The 7,769-nt window shown below is 38.9% G+C and overlaps 1 long non-coding RNA gene across 1 annotated transcript; it reads right to left on the bottom strand.

Moving 5' to 3' along the window:
• Positions 1–2,851: 2,851 nt before the first annotated feature.
• Positions 2,852–5,362, bottom strand: LOC110896849. The gene is made up of 3 exons (XR_002568218.2): positions 5,127–5,362; positions 4,300–4,387; positions 2,852–2,893 (listed from the first exon to the last, which is right to left on the bottom strand). It is a non-coding gene; the product is annotated as an uncharacterized LOC110896849 (long non-coding RNA).
• Positions 5,363–7,769: the final 2,407 nt, after the last annotated feature.

Here is a 7,769-nt window from a genome sequence, read left to right as displayed (position 1 = left end):
ACTACCGATCACCAAGCTCCGATATAACAAACAATATTTTTACAACTTCGGATGGTAACGAGCTAAGTACAAGGATCACTATAGTATCGTGTGTCAAAGCGTGTGAGAAATGTGTTGTGTCTTCCGAATGTTGAAGAGTGCTACTTATATAAGTGTGTGTGGTCGTATTTTAGGTAAATAACCTAACTATTAGCTCGTTACCCCTTCAAGAATAGAAGTAAATTTAGCCTAAATTATCGCCCTTAAATTGTGCTGAGTTTCCATATTGTCATAACGTCCATCTTTGATTATGCATATGCCAAAGTAGCGTGACAGGTTCCTTGTTCACGTTGCTAAGAGCAGATCCTACTCGAAATTCCTGCAAAATAACATTAAATCCAAAGAGAACAATCGTTAGTATGAGGATCCCTAGGATGGTCCGTGATCCTGTCCCTGGATCTCTTCTGAGGATCACTATCTGCCAAAGAAACAAGGATCACTGATTAGGATCACATGTAATGATCACAAGTCATAAAAATTCAGCCCTAACAATTGCCCCCAAAATATAAGGAGTATTTATCTAATATAAACGAGTTATATTTTGCTGGTCTTATCTCTAACTGACTTAACGGATATATAGCCGTTACAATGGAACTATCCGTTGTGATCTGACGTCACAGAACTGACAACCCTGCACGAATCATCATTATAAATAGAAATAGGGATAGGATCGTTTGCATTTAAATTCAAAGCGACTCCCTTTATAACCGTATTCGGAAGATCAGCCAGGTATTCTCTTTCTCATCTTCTTCTCTGTTTTTCTGTAAAGATGTTGCTCCGGAACTCCCCGCATAAGGATCCTAAGAAGAACAGCCCCTTGAAGGGTCAAGGGATCATCAAAGATTCTCCCACCGAGAGGTGCTGTTTTACCGATCCTCAGATCGACAGAATCCGTCAATGCTTTCCGGCGAACACTATCTTCAAGTCTTTTATCCCCACTGCTTTGAGTGATTTTATTTCTGATACTTGGGTAGCTTTTCCGGTTACTCCGTTCTTGATAGGATATTCGTATCCTTTCCCACAGTTCACTCAATCCTTTTTCTCTCTTACCGGCATCTGCTGTATCCAGGCTATGCCCATGATCTGGAGGGTGTTATACACCCTTGAGAGGATCATTGATCAAGAGGGGATTGACCTTGGTATGGCGGAGTTGGCTGAGATGTATGATCTTACCACTTTCGGATCCCATCGCTATTTGTTTAAGCGAAAAGCTGGGGAGGATCACCTTGTCTTCAAAGTTACCAGGAACGACACGAACTGGAAGCGACGGTTCTTTTTTGTTAGGAGAGACACCATCCCTGATGGGAAGGATCTGCCCAAAGAGTGGGCTACTCATGGTAGGATAGAGGATCCTGGAAGGATCACCATAAAACCTGTTCCTTAGGATGAGGATCACTGATATTTTCTTGTTTATTGTGCAGCTATATCCATTTCTCGTCTTAGGTTGACCCCTGCTGCAAAAGAGAGACTTTTGGCTTTTAAGAAGCTTGATCCGGAGACAAGAACTTTCCAGGTTGCTACCCAGGATTCCCAAGAAGTATCCTCTGCCTCTGTCATAATGTCAAGTAAGTATCCTTATTTAAAAAGTAATTCTAGGTAGGATTTTCAAGTTTAATTTGAATACTTATCTTATTTTGGTTGTGTAGGTGCTGGAAAATCCTCTAAGTCTACTTCAAAGTTCGGTATTGATGATCTTGCTAATGTCAAATCTGCAAGGAAGAAGACTCCTGCTGCCAGCCCAACTGCTTCAGCCCCTAAAGCACCTATTAGGGGTAAAGGAAAGAAGAGAAAGGCCTCTGAGGATTTACAAGGCATGCCCCTGCTCCGCCAACAGTTTCTGGACTACTTCAACGAGGTAAGGATCACTGCCCCTGTTTGTTATCCTGACAGTTTTGAGGATCACTTGTTTCTGACGTTATGCCCTGTTTTCCTTGCAGAAATTTGCTGAGATAGAGACTTATGTTGGCCACGTCGAGGATCAGGACCGCCAAATTGCTGATCAACTTTGATTATGAGAAGCATGATATCACCCAGGATGCTAAGGTCTCTGCTGCGATAACCATGTATAAGATCCAGCTGCAGATGGCTGCGGAGGCTCAGGATCCTGCCTTCGACAAGAGCACATGGGACGTTGAGGGCTGGAAGGCGAGGCTGGCAGAGTTGGAGGATGATGAAGAGGCTGAGGAGGTCCCGATGCTTGAGGGTGGTGATGTTGGCAAGGATCAGGGTGGAGAGGCAAGTGGAGCTGGTGGTGATGGTGCAGCGAAGGCTTGAGCTGCAGGATTGGGCGATGAAGGAAACTTCTAGACATAGCCAGAGCCCAATTTTTTTTGTGGTTGTTGATGTTTTTCAGAAACAATTATGGTCTGTAACTTTGAACAATAGTTTTAGGATTAAGGATCCAGGATCCTTCAGACAATAGGTAGGATTGCGAATGGTGGAGGGATCCTCTGTTTGAGGAATGAAGCCATTGTGATCCTGCCGCCTTTTATTTACCTGCATGCTATGACCGCATAAACAATGGACACCCTTTGCCAACCCATGTGGACGGGCCACGTTTTGCTGGTAGAAACGTGGGTTGGCAATTTTGACAACTTTGAAGGGTTTTATACCTTTGTTAATGTAACACCCTAGTTATTTTATATGTAAATACCACAATTAGATGTGTAGTTAAGACCACACATATTATATAAATGCGGGTTTATTTAAAACTTTTACAAATTATAAATTATTCTACATAACGTGATCGAAGTTCGTTGTTTAAAATTTACAACGTGGCGAAGTGCGGAAGCATGTAACTGTATCGTGTTCGGTTCTTCGTTGAGCTTGATCGTCTTCCGGCTTCCACAAGTACCTACATTTCATAAAAACATGAAATGCTTTAGTCATACGGGATTTAAAACGTATCTAAACAAGTCCGGGAAACAAAACTGATCAAAATACATTTTGTACAGGGTCCACCGTAAATTACGGTGGACACCGTAATTTACGGTAGTCCTTGTTTTGATTGGTTTCCATCGTAATTCAGGAGTGTTTCACCGTAAACCATTTCAGGTCCACCGTAAATTACGGTGGCACCGTAATTTACGGTGGCACCTGCATCCCACCTTTCCATTTTGCCGTAATTTTGACACGAAATCTTTCGTATCTTTCAAACCGCTTATCCGTTTGACCTACCGTTTCTTCCCACATGTTTGTAATTTAATTCTCCATTATATGGAGTTAAGATCTGACATCCGGATTAAATAAAATTGAGACTTTTAAGCCTTCGGCTTATTATCTTTTCAACAATTTTCGACCCGACTATGTGATTATCAAACAAACATGTTTGTTTGACCACCATTCATCAGGAACCCTTAAATTCTAATATTGTCAATCATATTAAGTACTGAACACGGGTTTCTACACAATTATTTACCCGTTTTCGCTTAAAATCTTATTTTGACCCGTTAAGGGTATTTACGACCATTTTAGCACGGACGGTGCTCATTTCTCATGTACCTCATAGTTCCACCAATTTGTTATTAGCTAGTCTTCCACCACAACTATGAATGTGGTGGATTTAACGAAATGGACTATTTATTTCGAGTTTGATTCTACGGATGTGTTATTTTTGCGGCAACACACAATTTAAGCATTTAACTCTTGAAAGTTTATGTCTACAACTTTCATGCGCGTCTAAAGGTTACAAGATCGTAAGATAAGTTCCTAAACAACCTTTATAAGTTGTTTGCTCAATTTACCCTTCAAGGGCATTTTAGTCGACATTAGCCCCTCATTTACTACGAGGGGCTTCCATTACTTATTTGACCAAGTTTGTATGTTAACTATAATCGTATGCATACGTACCTGGCTAGGGTCAACATATAGACCCAATTTATACCTTGCTTTTATCATCACACTTAGCGTGGGCGAAATTAACTGAATCGCTAATCGCTCCTGTTAACACAAGACTTGACAATTGCATTAGTCGATATTGTCAAATAGTGTTATCACCACCATTTGACCCGTTCGGCCTATATGCCCAACGTTGCCTATTAAATCAAAAACATGGTTTTTGACTTCTAATTCATACATCCATCCCGTCCCGGATTTCATTACCAAATCCCCTTTTTGCCATAAACATGGTTTTTAATCATCTTTATATGTTCCGACTCGTATCAATCACGTCGGAAATCCATATTTTCAATATTAGCATTATTGCATCTATAACGTATAGAATGAACAAGTAATCTACACAATTATGTAAGTTTCACTTACCTTGCATCCGAGCTACGCCTTTCTTCCATGCTTGCCTTGTTTGACCCGCTTTCACTCCAAGCTTCCACCTAGCTTGTGACGCGTCAAACTATCATCATCGTTTTCAAGGTGGTTAGTTTAATCATACTCTAATACGATTATTCCACCTTATGCATTTCATATCAAAATTGCTATTTATCGTATTATAGGTCAGTTTGACCTTTTTAATAGTCAAATGCCCATTAGTATACTAATTTGCATTTTCGAGTTGTCAACTAGTTTTAGCACTCATTAACTACTCGGTAGGCGTTATCTTTAGACCTCCGTTTTAGCCAAAGTTCTAATCGCGTTTAACACATTTAGAACTCTCTTTAATCACTTTTTGCATAATAGTCGAAACATCACAACTAGGTGTTTTAACTACAAAATTCTAGTTTCGAGCCTTCTTTGAGGCATTTCAACGAACACCTTGTGGGCAGAATTTTACATGTTTATTTATCATGTCTCTAGCTTATCTCTTACCCCAAATTTTCACATAAATCAACCATCTTACAAAGTGGTTAACTTCTATAATTTCTGAATTTACTTCAAAATCGTCAATTTACACTAGATCAACAATCTATTTCCTAGTGTTCATCATGTTAACATAAAAACCCACTTATCACAATATAGGGTAATTACCAATTCCCTAGTTTTGACAACAATTCATCAATTTTTCTACTAGGGTTTGTTTCTACACCAAGATATAATCACAATAACACCCATAGATTCAAGATTCATTCCAGAATTTCGATTATGATTGTTCATCATAATTTCAAGGTATCAACAAATCATATATTTCAACATACCTTGTAATCCCCATGATTAGGTGATCACGAATTTGTGTTCATGCAGTGATTTGGCTCTTGATTTGGGCTTCAATTTGATCAAGTTGTGGAAGTTAGGGTTTGAGCTCCCTGAGCTTTCTCCTGGTCGACCTCACACACGCACACACTAGGTGTGGTGTGTTTTTATTTTTGTTTTTAGTAAATAAACCTTATTTCCAATTATCCAACTTTGGTCCTTCATGTTTCGTTAGTTATTAAGTTGATTATAACCTACTTATTTACAATCCATATTCCCTTTTATTAATCGGGTCAAGCATTCCTAGTTAGCGTAGCGGGTTCGGGGATATTTATGACTAAGTTTAATTTAGGTCCCGTTAACTCGGGCCTTCTAAGCTTTTATTTCCTAAAAGCTTTTATTGACTTTTTGTTTAATATTAGGATTAATTATTTAAATCCTAATATTTACCGGTTAAATTTTACCACTAACGGTATTTTACCCACTCTTTTGTATTAACGAGGTTTAATTACTAAACCCGTTTTCGGGGTGTTACAAGTCTACCCCCTTAAAGAGGTTTCGTCCTCGAAACCTTTTCTTACATAGTTCATTGAGTTCTAAACTCAATGCGTTTTGACTTGAGTAATTTCTTAAGCATTACTCATACTCTAACCAATTGTTAGTATTACCAGAAAAATTATGGTAATGTCTTTCTGGTTACAGAACCTCTACGTACCTGATACGACATAATGTGACTTGAAATAACGTAATTCCGTTATTTTTACTTGTTTAGTTAACTTAGCGATTTCCATCGCTTTTAGATATTATCGAACTCTTGGTGAATCCGTTACCTTGACCCGTTTAAAGGTCTTTAGTGAAGTCTTTCACTTTTAGCAACAATTTCTTCTGTTTTCAGAATTCATTTATTCGGTTTAGTTATACCGAATCTACCGCTTACAAGCAACCAGATTACTTAAATGACCTTTACCGCTCGCTTGGTTATAATGTGATTCCACTTCACATTGCATTTCTTAACCGTGATCGTGTCACGCATGTTTAATTTATATCAACCTTTCATTTTCAAAAAGATCAGTTTTCGAATATATCGTCTTGCGCCTATCAGCGTCAAGACTTGAACCCTTTATGATTACTATTCAAATTCCTGTCAGAATTTATATTTATAAAAATATTATTTCTTACTAAATCTGAATTTTAGTATAACGTTTTTCTCTTAACTATGTCAATTACTCATGTCAAGGGAATTGGCAACCCCTAATTTATTGTTTTTCGTTCTCGTTTTACGCGAGGGATCGTAACAAGTTCCCTCACCTTACGCTATTGACCCGTAGGTTCTTTCACCTAATCTCGTAGGCTATTTTCTTAAGCTTTCGTCTCTTTAAGACGAGGCCCTTGTGATCCCTTTGCTTTAGTTCATGACCCGTCGGTCATTTTGGCCCCTCCATTTTTTTTCCTTAATTGACTCGTTTGACTCATTTTAGGTGAATTTTCATCACCTATGAATGTCAGACTTCGTTCTTTATTTGACCCGTCCAACTTTGAAATGGTTGAACGCAATTACCTAAATTTATATTTGCGAAGATTCTTATCATCTTTTAGTCATGACTCATATTCCGAGTCTTTTGACTTTCTATTTCGCGTTCCTGTTTCTCAGTCTACGCATGTGTTTAAATCCTTACCCACCAACTGGGTGTTTTACCGAAGTCGTTATTATTGCAACCCTTACGGTATGTATTATGATTTCGTTTCACTTTTATATTCCTACTTCGTTCTCAAATTTGGTGTTTTACAAAATCGGCCTGTTAAGAGTCTTATTTGTATTCTTCGGGTTCGAGTGTAAGTACACTCCCTCCCAATGCATATCTACATCACTTTACATGTTTGCATTTTCCGGGTTCGAGTGTAAGTACACCCCCTCCCAATACATGTCTACATCATCTTACATGTTTGCATTTTCCGGGTTCGAGTGTAAGTACACCCCCTCCCAATACATGTCTACATCATCTTACATGTTTGCATTTTCCGGGTTCGAGTGTAAGTACACCCCCTCCCAATACATGTCTACATCATCTTACATGTTTGCATTTTCCGGGTTCGAGTGTAAGTATCACTCCCTCCCAATATTTGTCTAAATCGTTTTACATGCTTGATGTTTTCTAGGTTCGAGTGTAAATACACTACCTCCCAATACTTGATGTTTTCTGGGTTCGAGTGTAAGTACACTCCCTCCCAATACTTGATGTTTTCTGGGTTCGAGTGTAAGTACACTCCCTCCCAATACTTGATGTTTTCTGGGTTCGAGTGTAAGTACACTCTTTCCCAATACTTGTCTGAATCATTTTACATGCTTGTTTGTCCCTTCACTCGGGCTCATTATCCTAATGTAATACGCTCCCGTCACTTGGTTGTGCGTTTACATTGTTACCAAGTATTTTGCTTATCTGATTCATTTGGGCACTTTTTAATTAGTCCCATTCACCCTGCCCTTACTACATCGGATGTAAACGTGTCCGCCATAAGAAGTTCATGGTAACATATGCCGCTACTTACTTGGCCAGAGTAAGCGATTAACACATGACACGCATGACCTTTTTACAGTTTTCACATCACGCCCCATGTAAGTAATACCTCTATTTGTTTTTCTTGGAAAC

This window comes from Helianthus annuus, chromosome 12 (genome assembly GCF_002127325.2).
Source record: "Helianthus annuus cultivar XRQ/B chromosome 12, HanXRQr2.0-SUNRISE, whole genome shotgun sequence".
NCBI classification, from domain to species: Eukaryota; Viridiplantae; Streptophyta; class Magnoliopsida; order Asterales; family Asteraceae; genus Helianthus; species Helianthus annuus.
Note: the sequence above shows the minus strand (reverse complement) of the source record. Positions and strands in the feature narration are given on the sequence as shown.